Source organism: Mesocricetus auratus, unplaced genomic scaffold (genome assembly GCF_017639785.1).
Source record: "Mesocricetus auratus isolate SY011 unplaced genomic scaffold, BCM_Maur_2.0 Super-Scaffold_100694, whole genome shotgun sequence".
Lineage (NCBI taxonomy): Eukaryota > Metazoa > Chordata > Mammalia > Rodentia > Cricetidae > Mesocricetus > Mesocricetus auratus.
The window spans coordinates 4041591-4049621 of NW_024429268.1; the positions used below are offsets into that span (position 1 = coordinate 4041591).

General features: G+C 45.5%; 1 long non-coding RNA gene across 1 annotated transcript in view; it reads right to left on the minus strand.

The window, feature by feature from the left end:
- LOC121137758 overlaps nt 1-8031 on the minus strand; it is a 316737-nt gene extending 308706 nt beyond the window's left edge. Inside the window, exons 1-2 of the long non-coding RNA XR_005875063.1 lie at nt 7891-8031; nt 6222-6358 (exon numbers count right to left, since the gene is read on the minus strand). This is a non-coding gene — a long non-coding RNA (uncharacterized LOC121137758). The remainder of the gene's footprint in view (nt 1-6221; nt 6359-7890) is intronic.

The following is an 8031-nucleotide window of genomic DNA, read 5'->3' on the forward strand; positions in this document are numbered from 1 at the left end:
GAAACCTATACATATCCTCCTGACTTAGTCGTCTGTGTGTGGGATTGTGTGTTACGGTCTTGGCTCTGCAAACCATTTTTTGACATTGTCTATAGAGTGATAGGGTGAGATAAAACCCACAGCAATTGTCCCATTGGAATACACCATGAACCTGGGGACACTATCTCTCTCTGTGATCCAGGTGCCACCATTACTCTCTAAAGAAGAAGGGATCAGTCAGAAACCCTGAAGTCTACAGGCTGTAATAAAAATGTTCTTCCAGTTCTCAGGTACCTCCAGCACACACACCAGTGGCTCAAGTTCCCATGGCACATCTCTATAATATGGATCTGTACCTGTGTTTAGACTCCATGCATGGAATCTCACTGGCCGTCCATTCATCTTCATGTGGACACTGCTGGAAAACACTTTCCAGATGCCTTGTGCCCTATGATCCGCACTAAATTGTTCCTCCCCCATATCCTAAAATCTCTAAAAATTGGTGTGATCTGATTTGGGTACTAGAAGAGATTGGCAGCTGCACTTCCAATATAGAAATTTTTTTCTCTGTGATTTTATGACTGGGTGAGAGTTCTGGCTACTACGACCCTTGGTTTAGATTTCCTTGGGAGATTCCAACTAAAGGTAAATATACAAACCGTGGTCAGAGGTGGGCTGATCATCTTGAGGTCTGAGCATACAAATACATGCCATACACTTGGAGACAACAGGGAAGAAAGAGATGTGGTATCTACATCACAGCCTGTTCTCAAGTTCAATTCAAAGATTGAAAACCATCAGGCAAAAAAAGAGGGAACAGTCAAAATACGGATTTATGGATAAGCCATGGAGGAAGATTGTGGTAGTTTAAATGCAATTAGTCCCCAAATTTCATAGCGAGTGTTATTAGGAGGAGTGGCTTTGCTGGAGTGGTTATGGCCTCGTTGGAAGAAGTGTGTCACTGTGGAGGTGGACTTTAAGGTTTCCTATGCTCAGGATCCCACCCAGTTGTCAGTGGACTTCCGGGTGCCTGAAAGCTATAGGACTCTCAGCAACTCCCCCAGCACCATGTCTGCCTGCATGCTGCCATGTTCCCTGTCATGATGGTAATGGAATGAACCTCTGAACCTGTAAGCAAGTCACCCCAATTAAATGTTTTCATTTATAAGAATTGCCATGGTCATGGTGTCTCTTCACAGCAATTGAAAAGCGAGGACACAATTAAACCTTATATTTATTGAAGACTATATACATAATGGTAGGGCAGGAAATACTTGAGAAAGAATATTGTAAGATGACACTGTGTTAGTTACATAAGATAAAGGCAGAGATCTATAGAAATCAGGGAATAAGTCTTGCTTCTTCTAGGTAGGCTCTGGTGACACTAAAGAAACATAAGAAACTATGTCTAGTTTCCACCAGAGTGTGGATTTCAGTGTTTTCTACTAGACATCCACATTAAAGTTGTGTCTGTACTCCAGGGTCATCACATTTTTAAGTTACTTGTTATTTTTAATCAAATCCAATTGAAGGTCAAGGTCAACGGAGTGGCTAGGTCTTGAAGCCTGCGCTGGTCCTTGTGGTGGTTCCAGTTTCCTCTGAGGTGTTGGTGTTAACACACATGAGATCATCTTGTCCTGGATCTCTTGAAGACCAGGTAGCAGTTGGGCACACAATGACTCCAGGGTGCGGCCCACACACCCATCATGCCAGTGTCTGCCCAGACTGTTTATCTCGTGTGGCCCAGATGTCCAGATGGCCATGGCTTGTGCTCCTGATCCTCCAACGTAAGAAATCTCCTGGGTGTGATGAAGAGAGAATGAGGACTACAACTGTCGAAGTTAAGCTTGACTCAGGCTTCTTGGTGTTAAGTTAGCCCCCAGTCATACTGATTTTGATTGTCCTTCAGTCATCAGCTTCAGAAGCCTTGTTTAGGAATCAAGATTTTTGATGGATGGAATGGTGGGGGGCGGGTTTCAGGTGAATCACAATAAGACCCTGTGCTATCTAATTCTTCTTGATATTAAGGAGAGTGGTTCCTTGTTCCATTAAAGGTCATTGCATAGTCCTTGCTCCCTTGCTGTGAGTGTATCACTGGGTCTATGGAGAGAGGGTACGGCCCACATACCCTAACATTTAAGCTAGACCCAGGTAGTAGAAGGTACACAGAGTATGCCATTCTTCAGACACCCCACTCATGGTGTTAAAGTGTGTTCAACCTTCTGGGAGCAGTAGGTGTGACCTAGGTCAGACTTCAAGTCAGCTTTTTATCCTTGCTCTCTGAAAGTCCTCATACAGGAAGACATGGGCACAGAGGATTTGCTGGGTGCGGCCCACACACCCTTGATCCCGAGCTGTGCTGTTATTTGATGTTTATGTGACACTCAGATTACTAGAGAGCAATGAGGTCTTAATCCATCTGCTGTGAGATTGTTTGTTGGATGTGTTGGAAGAATAACAGGTACATCCCACAAACTACAGTGGTACCACAAAGAAGAATCTAGATTAGCATTTATGACAGTTCATGGTCTATGATATAATGTCAATCATCAGTGCAAGATCGGTTGTGGTTGAGTCCAAATTTCTAAGTGAAATATCATAGATTGGGTCACAAATGAGGCTATTTGTCCAACAAAATAAATTGATGTGAGAAAATGCCTGGCCTCAGACCAGGTCGGCATCATAGGTATGTCCTTTTCCTTAGGTAATTAAGGTGATATATTGTCCCTTTAAAGACTCCCTCCTTTGTGGTGGGATCTTGTCCTGGGTTGACGAGAGGGTGTGGTCCACACACCATGTAATATTAGTCCAGTCTACTTAGGGTTCAAGGAGGTGCTGGGTTTCCTTTCCGGATCAGCTTATGGCCTTGAACCTGTGTCAATAATCATGTCATTATCAAGTTCCCCTTCTAGGAGGGGATAATGCATCCAGATTTCAGTTAATCAGATCAAGTTCTGGGTTTGCCCAAGATTCTTGGTGAGCAGTCTATGACTAGAGTATGAGAAATTTTCTTTAAAAAAAGTCAGTCAAGATAAGGTGCAGGGTGCATTGTAACACCCTTTTTGATAAGGTGCATCCATGTTACTGGATTATTTAGGTGAGTCCTTGGCACTTCATGGCAATGTTGTCATCCTTTTTAGCGTGTTGAAGATGTTGGATTGAATGAAGTGTGTGTGTGTGAGAGCCACACATCTGGTACTCAGAATGTCACTTATATCAATCATTATAGGAAGCATAGAGGTTTGTACAAGGCTATCTGTGACAAGTGTGCCCTGATGTCTTGGTTAGGTGTAAAATAAGAACTGAAATTAAGGCCTTGATCAAAGAACTTCATGGTACAAACTGCAACCACAGTGTTGTTTAACTTTAGATTGGCAGTTGGTTCAGGCCTCTTTGGGAGGGGATTAATCTGTGCTGATATTACATTAGTTTTTGTGCCAAAATTTCTTCATTGTTAGGATCAGGATTGGCCTAGGCACACTCATTTTCTTGGTCTGGCCCAGGCCTCTTTCTCTTCATTGGCCCAGGACTTATTCTCTGGATAATTGTGCTCAGGCTCCTTTAGGGTCAGGGGTTAGCCCAGGCCCACATCTCTTCTTGCTTTGGGCCCGGGCTTTTTTAGGGTCAGGATTGGCCTGGGCACACTCATTTTCTTGGTCTGGCCCAGGACTCTTTTATTTACTGGCCCAGTCCTAATTCTCTGGATAATTGTGCTCAAGCTTCTTAAGGGTCAGGGGTTAGCCCAGGCCCACATCTCTTCTTGCTTTGGGCCCGGGCTTCTTCAGGGTCAGGAATTGCCTGGGCACACTCATTTTATTGGTGTGGCCCAGGCCTCTTTTTTAAATTGTCCCAGGCCTAATTCTCTGGATAATTGTGCTCAGGCTTCTTTAGGGTCAGGGGTTAGCCCAGGCCCACATCTCTTCTTGCTTTGGGCCCGGGCTATTTCAGGGTCAGGATTGGCCTAGGCACACTCATTTTCTTGGTCTGGCCCAGGCCTCTTTCTCTTCATTGGCCCAGGACTTATTCTCTGGATAATTGTGCTCAGGCTCCTTTAGGGTCAGGGGTTAGCCCAGGCCCACATCTCTTCTTGCTTTGGGCCCGGGCTTTTTCAGGATCAGGATTGGCCTAGGCACACTCATTTTCTTGGTCTGGCCCAGGCCTTTTTCTTATGATTGGCCCAGGCCTAATTCTCTGGATAATTGTGCTCAGGCTCCTTTAGGGTCAGGGGTTAGCCCAGGCCCACATCTCTTCTTGCTTTGGGCCCGGGCTATTTCAGGGTCAGGATTGGCCTGGGCACACTCATTTTCTTGGTCTGGCCCAGGCCTTTTTCTTTTTATTGTCCCAGGCCTAATTCTCTGGATAATTGTGCTCAGGCTTCTTTAGGGTCAGGGGTTAGCCCAGGCCCACATCTCTTCTTGCTTTGGGCCCGGGCTTTTTCAGGGTCAGGATTGGCCTGGGCACACTCATTTTCTTGGTCTGGCCCAGGCCTTTTTCTTTTGATTGGCCCAGGCCTAATTCTCTGGATAATTGTGCTCAAGCTTCTTAAGGGTCAGGGGTTAGCCCAGGCCCACATCTCTTCTTGCTTTGGGCCCGGGCTTTTTCAGGGTCAGGATTGGCCTGGGCACACTCATTTTCTTGGTCTGGCCCAGGCCTTTTTCTTTTGATTGTCCCAGGCCTAATTCTCTGGATAATTGTGCTCAGGCTTCTTAAGGGTCAGGGGTTAGCCCAGGCCCACATCTCTTCTTGCTTTGGGCCCGGGCTTTTCCAGGGTCAGGATTGGCCTGGTCACTCTCATTTTCTTGGTTTAGCCCTGGCTTCCTTCATTTGAATGGCCCAGGCCCATGTTTTCTCCCTATTGGGCCCAGGCTTCTTTAGGGTAAGGGAATTCCTTGGTTCCCCATATCTTCTGATTTGGCGTCCAGCCTTTTTCAGGGTCAGAGTACCTGTTTATCATAAGGGTGGAGGTAGTCCATCCATTCCAGCCGATTTTTGCCCAAATCTTTGACTAAGTCTTGATCTATTTTCAGCATTTCTGAAAAATTAAAAGAAAAGCCAGGTGGACTTTGATAGTGGAAGATAATAGCATCTTACATGTTCTCACAACATCACTGACCTGTCCTCGGGGAAATTTGCAGAGAAATAGACAGAAGTAGCCCACAGTTCACATGAAATAATTATACATTATACAAAGATGATATAGGTAGGAGAGAAAGCTGTTTGGGTAAGTCCTTCCTGTTGCACAGCTGGCTGTCTATGGTGGAGGGGTATCTGTGAGCTCATGTGGAATATCTGTTGTTTCTAGGTTGTGAGATACAATTAGGAGAGTCCCACCAAGTAACCATGGTATATTTCCTTTCTGTGGTCTGAACCCTTGATGGAATATCACAGTAAGAGGAAACAGCAGAGGTTAGTCCTCCCATCATCTAGAGGATGCCTTGCTAAGGCATAGAAATCTCTACCGATAATCAAAACATCTGTTTGCTGAGTGGGGATGGCATCCTCTTTCTGAATGTCCTACATGGCCATGTTCAGCGAGGGTATTCCTCTGATCCTTGTTTTTGTAACCCATCTCATGGTCATATCTGTCGTGTCAATCAGAAACCCCTCAGACACCGAATCTGCCATTGTCACCCCTTTCCAGAGAGCCCCCTGCCAAGTACACTGGTTTGAGATCACTTCTTCACCTACAGAATTTTCTGCAATCACTTACCTGAAATAGATCTCTGCCCACCTTCTCCTGAGCTAAATCCTGGTCCACTATACTGGACTCTGCTGCCCTCTGAACTGGGTCACACCCTGAACTATGACAGTGACCCTCATTTGAGGTCACAGAGGCCAGGCCTCACTCTGTCTGTGAAACTCAAAGGCTGTCAATGCCCACAGATGTCTTTTGGGCTGGCATTTAGGGGAAGTACCTGAAGGCTTCTCTTAAGATCATTTCTTGGGAACAAGCTCACATCTAGTCCTTCTCCTCCAGGGAACTTCACCCCTGGGACCAGCATGTTCAGGAGGGAAGGATCATACTCTGCCCTAATGGGCACAATTCATCTCTTGGTGTGTCATTTCTGCTGCTCAGTTTATTAATAAGTTTCTCTTGTCATGAGATTTTAAGTGTGCCATCTGCAGGATTTTGGGTATCCAGCTGATGGAAAATGTTGGGGTGCAGCCACTCCCATCACCACTATTAAACATAGCTTGCAGGAGGATTGCCCAGAAAGCAGGATGTCATGAAATTCCCTTACCTGGTCCTGCCATGAAACAGTCAATGACTTCTGAGAATGTCGCTCTGGAGATCTGTATAACAGCAGAGATTCTTCCTGTTGTCATTTAGAAACTGGAGTTCCAAGTCAGGTGCTGGCTCTGCCTCAGCAGCTGTCACCTTTTCTCACAAATACAGGTTGTGGTTAGTTGAAGAAATTTGACAAAATCCACTCAGACATACTCACAGATTCAACCACAAATATATTAACTCAGGTCTCATAAGTAAAAGCTTAAATTTGAAAATAAGATGGATCGAGTATGGCATCAGTGACTGTGGCCATTCTGGGAAGGGCCTATGAGCTGAATGTAAAGATGATTGCCAGGAAGGTTCATGTCTAGAGAATCCCATGAGAATCACCCCTACCTGTGAAGCATGTGCTTCCTGTGGGGATGTCACAAACGGGTGGGTGGTGCCAGTAATTATCTTTAACATTCTGGAGGCTCAAGGCTTAAGTGATAGACTATGCACTGAGTTGACACTCTCTTCAGAGGCCTCTCTTCATTAAATTTTACATATAATTTAAATGTAAATGTGGATAGCTTAGGGAGATGGCTGTAGTTCTGTTTACTATTGTGTCCCTGACTTCAGCCATGCTGGGTGTAACCCATAGTTATAAAAGATAAGGATTGTGCTGTCTAGAAGCAATGTCCCTTCAGAGCCCTGCAGTAATGACAATGACACACTCCCTACCTGTCCTGACACTGTGGGCTGCCTTAGCTGAAGGTTGTCCCTGGCTTGGGCTCACTAGCTGAGTTTATTCTGCATCAGCCTGGAGCCTGAAGTCTTATCATGTGATACAGGCTGGGTGTGGACTTCCCATGGCCTCTTTCTCCAGTGAGTTGTGGGTGTTGGCTTCCTGAGTCCTTGTTACACTAGTTTTGTCACACATCTTTCAGATACTTACTGCAGCTTTTTATACAGCTATAGTACAGGTCCTGTTAAAGAACCACATTGTGCCTCATATCCTTTATCATCCCTGCTCCCAGTATATCACAGTGAGGTTAAGTTATGACTTCATCCCAGGAATCCTGTGTATATTTCTCCCTCCACAGAGCATAAACATTCCTCTAAACACATCCAAGTGAAAACATGTATAAATACAGAATTAGAAGGAGAGTACTGCCATGGTGCTTCCTGTGACAGTGACATTGGATTCTGATCCCAAATTATGGCAGCTGTCTATGTCTGTCTTAGTATAAATGAAAACATTGTTAACACCAGGGACCAGAATTATCAGGGAAGAACAGATATCAGTGCCAGGGATGCTTTGCCCACACTCCCTGATCAACCTGCATGTGATTGTCTAATGTAGGCATACAAACAGGAACCCTCCGTCCTTATCACCTAGGTCAGAGGCTGGAGTCCTGGTGCAGATCCACCTGTGTGGCTTCATCCCAAGGCCTCTCTCTCTCTGTGAGTGGAGGGGTTTCTCTCCATGTGGTCTTGTAGGGCCAGTCCCACTGCTATGAGACTTCTGACTCCTGCTGTTTCTAGCTCTTCTTAGGATGAGCTCTCCTCAGGCTGGGGCATTTCAAATATGTTTCATTGTCCCTACTTAAGATCTCAATAAAGAAGTGCCTCAAACCGAGTGAGTCACTCACATGATTAATTTCAGGTAGTGTCCATCCCAGAAAACAGCCCAAACTTACCCAGTCACATGCACTTGCTGTGGTTCAAGCCCTCCTTCTGGACTCTGGCTTGTCCTCAGGTAAGACGCTGGCATTACTAGGGCAGGGTTCAATTGTGAGGTCACAGAGGCCTCACCTACCTCATTCAGGGAATCCCAGGTC